Raw genomic sequence first — 8173 nt, 5'->3', positions numbered from 1 at the left:
TTACTCTGACAAAATGTGTATGCCTGGCCATTCGCACGAAAAAACGATGTTATTGTGATTAATTTCAGAATATATAAGTAACCAAAAAACACTCAAAACATAAACCACATAATTTTCTTCTCTACTTCATGGTTTGTGTATCCTCTTCACAATCTTTCGCTTTTGCCCAGCACTCACTTCCAAAATCATAGAAGTGAACGCCATTTAGAAAACAATAATTTTCTTGCCAAGCTCAATATGGATGATACCTATCATCCTATCCTCAAGAGGAGCAAACCACAAACAGAGCCGGATGTTATAATAAATGATCACTTGAGTGCAGAATGTGTACCATAGTTTAATGAAACGCGATATCTTATGTAGAATACTCCCATTCAACCAATTGTCAAGAGCTTTCCCATCAATACATTTCTCAGTCCCATCAACTCCTTGCAGAAGCTACAAAATAATTGTAGTACGACTCCACGCAGTTCCTTCACATTAAGATATGGCTCACTTATGTTCAGGCTGCACATATTTGCCGTGACGATACAATTAAGTCATGTGTAAGTAAGCACCAAGGATTTTCTGCAAAGAATTTTTACGATAATTTACTTTCGATATACGACCATACCACTCAATTAAGTTGAACACAAGATCAATTGATACAATTCTTATTCAGCAACACGAATAACAAAAGGCATAATACTGAAGTAGCATTCATGGTAAAGAAAACCAACAGAGAGGCATTCACCTGTGCCTGGACTTTCAACTGCTGCAAAGCGTGTCCATGTGTAATTGGCCAATCTGAGGTCGGTAGTGAATCTCAAGCACATCTATCTATGATGTCCAGGAATCAAATAGTTAGTTTGCCAAAATAATGTATAGCGAGAAGGTCGGGAGGATGGGAGCACACCTGCATCATACCACACATAACTATTGGATCCTCATGCACCAACACTAATCATGGTCGATGCCGGTGTAGGCATCTGCTTCCACCCAAATCCAAACCTTCCAGGTCATACATGATGTGGAACATTCACGCTGGAAAAGAAATATTTTGTCACCGCATTTGTCGAACAGACCTCTGAATTTAAATCGTTTAGCCAACCTGTAAATTATATCTTTCATTGCCCTCATCTAAAAGGCTCTCAAGTATTCTAAAACATATAAGATTCACACCGTTTGGACGACCATTATTTCAGTAAGAACATGGATGTGACCAAAGGAATAGGCACATAGCGCACATGGCAACAGGGAAAGAGAGAGGAGCCCCAATGGAAGAAGGATTGAGAGCATCTCCAGCCGCGTCCCCCAAAGCGTCCCCCAAACCGCGCCGGATTGAGCGTTTAGGGCATGTGTTTTGTTCGTGCCGCCTTTGGGGGACGTCGCTCCCCAGCCGCGTCCCCCAAACGCCGCCCCCAAATGAATATTGGTGCACGAAAATAAAGGTTTTCATTCAATTTTGATTATATATTACAAAGTTTGAATGAAAACGGCTAGATTTCTTCTAAACCTAGACTACTGACCGCCCGGCGGTGCGTTCGACGGCCCCGCCCCGTCGTCGCCTCCCCTACGCCGCAGCTCCTCCTGCGCGCGCCTCCTCTCCTTCCGTTCGGCGCTGGCCCGACGGCTCCTTTCCCGCCGCGCGTCCTCCTCCGCCCTCCCCTGCTGCGCCGCCTGGAGGGAGAGCTCGACGGCGCGTAGAATCTGCGCCTCTTCGCGGGCACGGGCGTCGTCCTGGAGCTTCTTCTCCGACTCGAAGGACTCGACGAGCGCGCGCTGCTGATCGGCCGTCTCGTCCGGGTGCGGCCCGTCGTCGTCGGACCACTCGAACTCAACGTCGTCGTCGTCCTCCACCTCGGTCTCCTCTGCCTCGGCCTCCTCCTCCTCCATTGGCGCATCGTCCTCCACATCTGTTGGCGCCTCCATCATCGCCGCCGCCCTCCGCCGCCAACTGGTCCGCCCGCCTCCCCCAGATCGCCGCCAGCGCCGCCTCCCGCTGCCGACGCTCCTCCGCCGCCAGCTGCTGCTGGCGCTCGATCGACTCCCGCCGCCGGCGCTCGATCGACTCCCGCCGATCTCGGTACAGCGCATCCCGCTCAACGCGCTGGCGCCGGTGCTCGTCAGCCCACCGCTGCTCTATCTCCTCCCGGTACCGGCACCATCGCGCCTCTTGTCCCGTCGAGGCGTCAGACGCCGCAACGGTGTCGCACTGCTGCTCGTGCCACGCTGCTGCCGCCGCGGCCTCGCCAGCAGCGGGGCCATGGGCGCAGAACGCTGCTAGATCCGCCGCCTGCGCCGCCTTCCGCTGCTGGCGGGCCTGCTGCTGCATTGCCTCCCGCCGCTGCTGACGGTGTGCACGCCATCGCTCTTCCCGGGCTGCTGCTGAGGGGTCGGTGTCGACCTGCGTTTCCGGGACTGCAAGTGGAGGAGACGGCGGTGGAGGGAAGTGGCCAGCGCCGGGGCGGTTCGCCATTGCCACTGGTGGTGGAGGAGACGGCGGTGGAGCGACGAGGGCTGTGTTTGTTGCCGGCGGGGTGTGGTGAGCCGGGAGTCCTTTTATAGACGCCGGCGTCGGGAAGAAAGCGCGGGAACAGACGAGAAGAGGCGGGAAGATCACGCGGGAACGGGCGGTGGCGTGCGAACGCCGGCGACGCGTGGAGGCTGCGCAGCACCGATGGGACGTCTCGCCTGCCCCTCCGTCGCCATTAAGGCAAATATGCCGCCGTGTGTCACTGCGCGCAAATAACTTCCGTCGCGAGGTAGGCGACGGTTAGGTTAACATTAACGGTGCCGCTGATGGGTCGGCCCCGCCACTCCCCGTCTCGCTTTTCGTTGTGTCCGGCGTGCCCGGTGCGTCCCTGTGGGACGGGGACGGGCTAGGGGCGCCGGACACCGTATCGGGGCGCGCCGGACAAAAATGGGCTTTGGGGGACGCGGCTGGGACGGTTTTTTGGTCCGGCGCACCCCAAATCCCTTTGGGGGACGCGGCTGGAGATGCTCTGAGAGATAGTTCGTACAATGAGTCGTGCGAGTCAGGTGAGGCTGATGCTGATGGGCGTAACAACGGAATTAGCCCAGTCCAGAGCGCTCTAAACACAAATCAAGAGGCAACACTCGTGTGAATTGTTTGCCAAGAAAAAGAGACGCCAAGGTAAGCACGATGGGAAAAATTGCCTCACCATTTGTATACGGCCAGGCCCTGGCCGACCTCGACGCTGGCCGCTGTTCCCTCCCCACCTCCTCTACCACGGCGCCCAAGCAGCGCCGCTTGCTGCCGGCTACCTCCGGTCCCAATGCTTGGCTCCAACTTCTGCTCGACCGGTGCCGCAACGCCCCTCCTCAACTCCCACTCGCTCGACCGCGCTGGAGTCTGCCGGCGTCCGCAAGGGAAGGAGGAAGAGGAGCTCGCTCGCCCCAGACCCTGCGCCGAGCCGCCGACCAACAAGTGACCAGATCCCGGAGCGGCGCCTGCTCCTCCCGCGGTGTGGCGTGGCCTGCTCGATGTCGTGGACTCCAGCCGATGGGCGTCGACCAGAATCTGCTCCGTCCTTGTTCATGTACATACCGCGCGCTGGTGGAGACTGGAGCTCCTCCGCACCGCCCCACTGCAAGCAGCGCATGGACGGAGATCTCGAGCTCCTCCGTGCAGGAGAAGAGGAGCAGCGGTAGACATCCTTATGCCTCACCCACGCCGCTCTGGGGCACCACGCTTTCGTCCCAGAGCACCCCGCCGAACGGGGCCCAGCACGGCGCTGTGAAGAAGCTGGGAAGACGGGTCGATCTCGACCATGGGCCTGATGTGGCTGCAGTTGGAGCGGATGCCTTCCCCTGTGCCGCCCTCCATCGGGAAATCAAACACGATTTGGGCGTTGTGTTGAAGCGAGGGATGCATCCACCTCTGCCCGGAGGAGGCGCCAGTGGAGAACGCCATGGAGGAGACGTAGTTTCCCATCGCCCCCGCGCGTCAGCCGTTGGAGGTGGGACTGCGGAATCCCGAGCTTCCGATCTGGCTGGTGGATGTGGTTTACCATCACAGGAGCAGACGGGTGATGTGGTCAGGCCCCTCCTTCCCATGATTTCCGAACAACGACCAGGACCTTGTCGAACCGCTCATAAACGTAGAGGAGGCGGGAACAGCGATGTGGTCAGCCAGCGAGCACTCGCACGTCCACTCTGAAGCAGCATCTAGGCTAGCACGGGGCGTCCGTGCGGTGGCTAGGGAGGGAGAGGAAGACGATGACCCATGAAGGATATGGGTAGCGGGGCAAAACGACCGCTCGATTCGTTTGGTAGTGGAGTTCTCAGAATCGCTTTGACCAGCCACACGTGGGCACGGACATAAAAACGAAAATTGTAAGTCCACCCAGTCCATAGAGAAAATAATCACCGTCGGAGCAATCAACATTTCTCAAATTGCAAGATGACACCTAAACTACACACTGAAAAAATACTGCAGAAATCACTTACAAAAGAGCATACATGTCAGCTCCACATTAACACAAAAGATAACTCAAACTTATGAAAAAAAAGATGTTGGTTACCCTATAATTCCTTCTATAAATGTTGCTAGAGTACCCTCCCAACCAGGCCATCTGAAAGGGGCACATTCATCTGGTTCGTCCAATCACCTTGTTACAGTGTTTTGTTACTCCCACTTTTCACAAGGACCGTTGGATGCTGTTAAAAATTTTGTAACCCGTGGCTTCTCTGAATGGGTCAATGACTACTGGGACCAGACGCACGCGGGGCCGACAGTCCATGCAACAAAACCTGCTCGTCTAGGTCGCCTATCGTCTAAGAGCAGTTGAAAACCTAGATCGGGGAATCACTCCCCAACCAGCACAAGCCACCACTCTCCCCCAATCCGCTGCCCTCATCTCCTCCTCTTCTCCTACCCAGTAGCCGCCACGGCGGGGGGCCATCAACGAGCGCCCCCACGTGAACAGAAGAGGAACCCAATCCCGTGCGCTCGCCTCCACTCCTCTCCTCCCCAATCCCTCTAGACAGCGGCGGCTCGGCCCGGCCATGGAGACGGAGCTCAACGCGCAGGGAGGGGACCTGTCTCCTCGTCCTCCCCTCCTCAATGTCGGCGCAGGGAGGCGGCCGTGCCGGCGTTCCGGCGAGGAAGGAGCGCACCGGGGCCCTGCGCGGCGCTCGCCTACGTCGCGGCCTATGGGCAGGACGGGGAGGCAGCCGTGGCGGCGTTCCAGCGCGGGACGAGCGCGCTGAGGCCCTGGACGCCGCCGCGCTGGTCTCCGAGTTCCTCCCCGGCATGGTCTGCATCTTCCCCGCCAAGATCTTTGGTGGAGTTCGTCCCCAGTTTTTCCTCGGTCAGCGGCAACTCGCGGCGGAACGAGGGCTCCCAAGATGGCGGCTCACGCCTTGCGGAGGATCTGGGTCGAAGTCGCTGCAGCGGGGAGACGCCGCCTCCACTGAGGCAAAGAGGTGCCTGAGTGGGCCGACTGAGGTGGGGACGGGGAGAAGATGCACAAGGAGGATGGCACACAGGGGCGTGCTCTTCCTAGCTGGGAGGAGAGGATGCGGGAGGAGGAGCACGGAAAGGGTGAGGGTGCCCACGTCCTCCTCGGCCGTCCTACCTCCGGCGACCTCAGCATCTTGAACGGATTTGCAGGTATGGCAAATCCTCCTTTCCTTTTTGATTTCTGTGCAATGTCAATCTCCTCTCCGGTGCATATGCGATGCCTATTGTGTGTGGTTTTTAATTAAGATACAAATTTGTTAATTTCCTGATCAAATATTAGATCTGATTTTCAAAAGGATGTGGTTCAGCCTGCTGTAAAACAGGGTCTTTTATCATGTCCGATACAACAGCAAATGGAGATTCTCACAGAGAGCAAATTCGGTTAAATATGAGGGCAGCGCACAGGATACAGGCTCAGCTTATGGTTGTGTTAACAAAACAGACAAGATCCAGCGCTTCTTGGTAAGATAACATCTCGCTGTTAATAATTGCGTGTCACATTTATCCCTGTTTTGTCTGAAATTTGGTGGTAGTGGTTCTAGCAATTAGGATATTGTTACGGCTTTGTTGCAAATTACAAATTTATTGCTTGAAGCCTTGAACTCAATTTTTGCCCGAAGTGAGGTCTATGATATAGGATGTTGGCCATGGTTGACTGTTGAACACAGTTTAGACCGTTAGACCTTTTTTCCTTATATTCTGTTCTGGATATTATCTGTTAGGTAAATTAGTACAACATCATATTGGCTTATCAGCTTGGAGACAATTTTGTTGGGTGAAATTCTGCAAATGTTGCAATTTTCTTGTTCGTGCAAAATTTATTATTGGTGTTTGTGTACTGATGTTTCAAGTTTATTTATACAATTATGGAAAAAAGAAATACATTATTGCATTTTTAAAGAAAAACGAATAATGCAAATATCAATAGTGGTGAATTAAGGGTAATCTGTAATTACCTTGATAATATATCTCAACTCCTATGTATAACAATTCATTTTATAGGAATTTGAGAAGATTTGTGCAGAGAGCCTCGTCATGGTTTCATGGTCGAGCTCTCAACAATTGTTACCTTCTTTGTGGCTTGCATCTATGTTTTTACTTCCGTTTGATGGGGAAACTATTTATGGTGGCATGGAAATTCGTTATGTTGGTATGCACCTCCTAATAAAATTTGGCGCTCAGCTTGAAACAAATAATTTATGTACCTACAGCTGCTTATTGTGAACTTGTGTTTATGCTGCAGCGCTATTGTGAAAGATAATTAGTCTATATATCTTCTAAACATAAATTTGGCGTGCGTGTAGGGGCTGGCTTGGCCATGTCAGAGAGCAGCACGACATCGCGATGCCGCTGCAGTCGTTGTGGAAGCTGTATGACATGATGGTGGTGGATCCTGCCAGATCATGGGCCGTGAGGTTTCCATGGTTAGAAACACGATCAAAAGCCCCAAGTGAATTCCCTTGTTCTTTGATTTAATTTATTTTGTCTCTGTTTCTATGGAAGAGTTTGGAGTGGAGGTTTGTTTCTCTGCAACGAATGGCTTGCAGAATTGGAAAAGCCAATTGCTTCCGCTATCAAATCTCAAGTTTATTACACAATGAGTAGGATGGACTTATTGGCTCTTTCTGAAGAATGCTTTTGTGATGATAGCTTTTTATATGCCACATTTTAATAAGAAGATCTGAATTATAATAGGCATCGTGAATTACAAAGAAATATTTTTTGGTATAGAGGTACAACATGCAACTAGGATTCTATTCTGTAATGAACTAATGGATGATAGTTTATTATGAGTTACTGCCCCCATCTGTTTCTGTTTTGTCAGTGCCATATACCTTCTCTTAGTAACTTAAACTGCATGCCAGCTTGGTTTAAGTGAATATTGTATAGGGTACTTCCGTTCCATTGTTTAACTCTCTTATCCGTTCAAGAATTAATATTATTGCCATACTGTTGCTGCAGACGTGCTCCGCTCCTAAATAATGTTGTGGAAATTCGTTGGTTTTGTACAGAGGCAGCATTATATTTGGTACTATATTAGTTTGAAGATTGTGTTGGATCCATAAGAAAGAGGGAAGATATGGAGCGGTAACTCCATATTTCACATCGATGTGTGACATGAGTGGTAACTGAAATTGATTCACCATTTTGTATATGACAAAATCAGCTTGACATTGCCACCATCTACTTGATCAGTCAGTCTGATGTGGTTTTCGTGTTTTTTCTAGCAGAGAAAAGAAGCGTCATCTATTTGGTCAATCGGTAACTGTTCAGGTTGAGGTACCTGGTCAATCTACCACTGTCTCCTTCATTCTCCCAACCCGTGCCTCCTCTCTCCCGCTCCCGCGCACACGCCTCCAACCTCTGTCCTCCGCCTCCCGGCGTCCACCGCCGCCCGACCCTCGCCTTTGCCCCAGGGAGTCCGTTGATGGACCTTCACCGACGGCCTCCTGCGCGGCGGGCGAAGCCATGAGGAACGGCGCGGTGGTGGGTGGGAGAAGGCGCTGGAGGTGGGCATCCGGGCGGCAAGCGGACGAAGCAGTATGGGACGACCACGGTGGCTGACACGCCTCTCCATCGCGAGTGGATGGACCGGACATGGATGGCTGAAGCGGCGGGCCGAAGAAGGCGCTACAGGAGCGTGCACAGACGACGCCGGCGGTGCAGAGAGGGGCGCTGAGCCATGCCACCACTGGCCTCGTCCTC

The 8173-nt window shown here is 52.7% G+C and overlaps 1 long non-coding RNA gene across 1 annotated transcript; it reads right to left on the bottom strand.

Moving 5' to 3' along the window:
* Nucleotides 1-324: 324 nt before the first annotated feature.
* LOC124706652 lies at nucleotides 325-3177 on the bottom strand. Its single transcript, XR_007004512.1, has 3 exons — nucleotides 3003-3177; nucleotides 734-1023; nucleotides 325-567 (listed from the first exon to the last, which is right to left on the bottom strand). It is a non-coding gene; the product is annotated as an uncharacterized LOC124706652 (long non-coding RNA).
* Between the last annotated feature and the right edge of the window lie 4996 nt (nucleotides 3178-8173).

This window comes from Lolium rigidum, chromosome 4, assembly GCF_022539505.1.
Source record: "Lolium rigidum isolate FL_2022 chromosome 4, APGP_CSIRO_Lrig_0.1, whole genome shotgun sequence".
Lineage (NCBI taxonomy): Eukaryota > Viridiplantae > Streptophyta > Magnoliopsida > Poales > Poaceae > Lolium > Lolium rigidum.
This window is presented reverse-complemented; position numbering and strand designations above follow the sequence as displayed.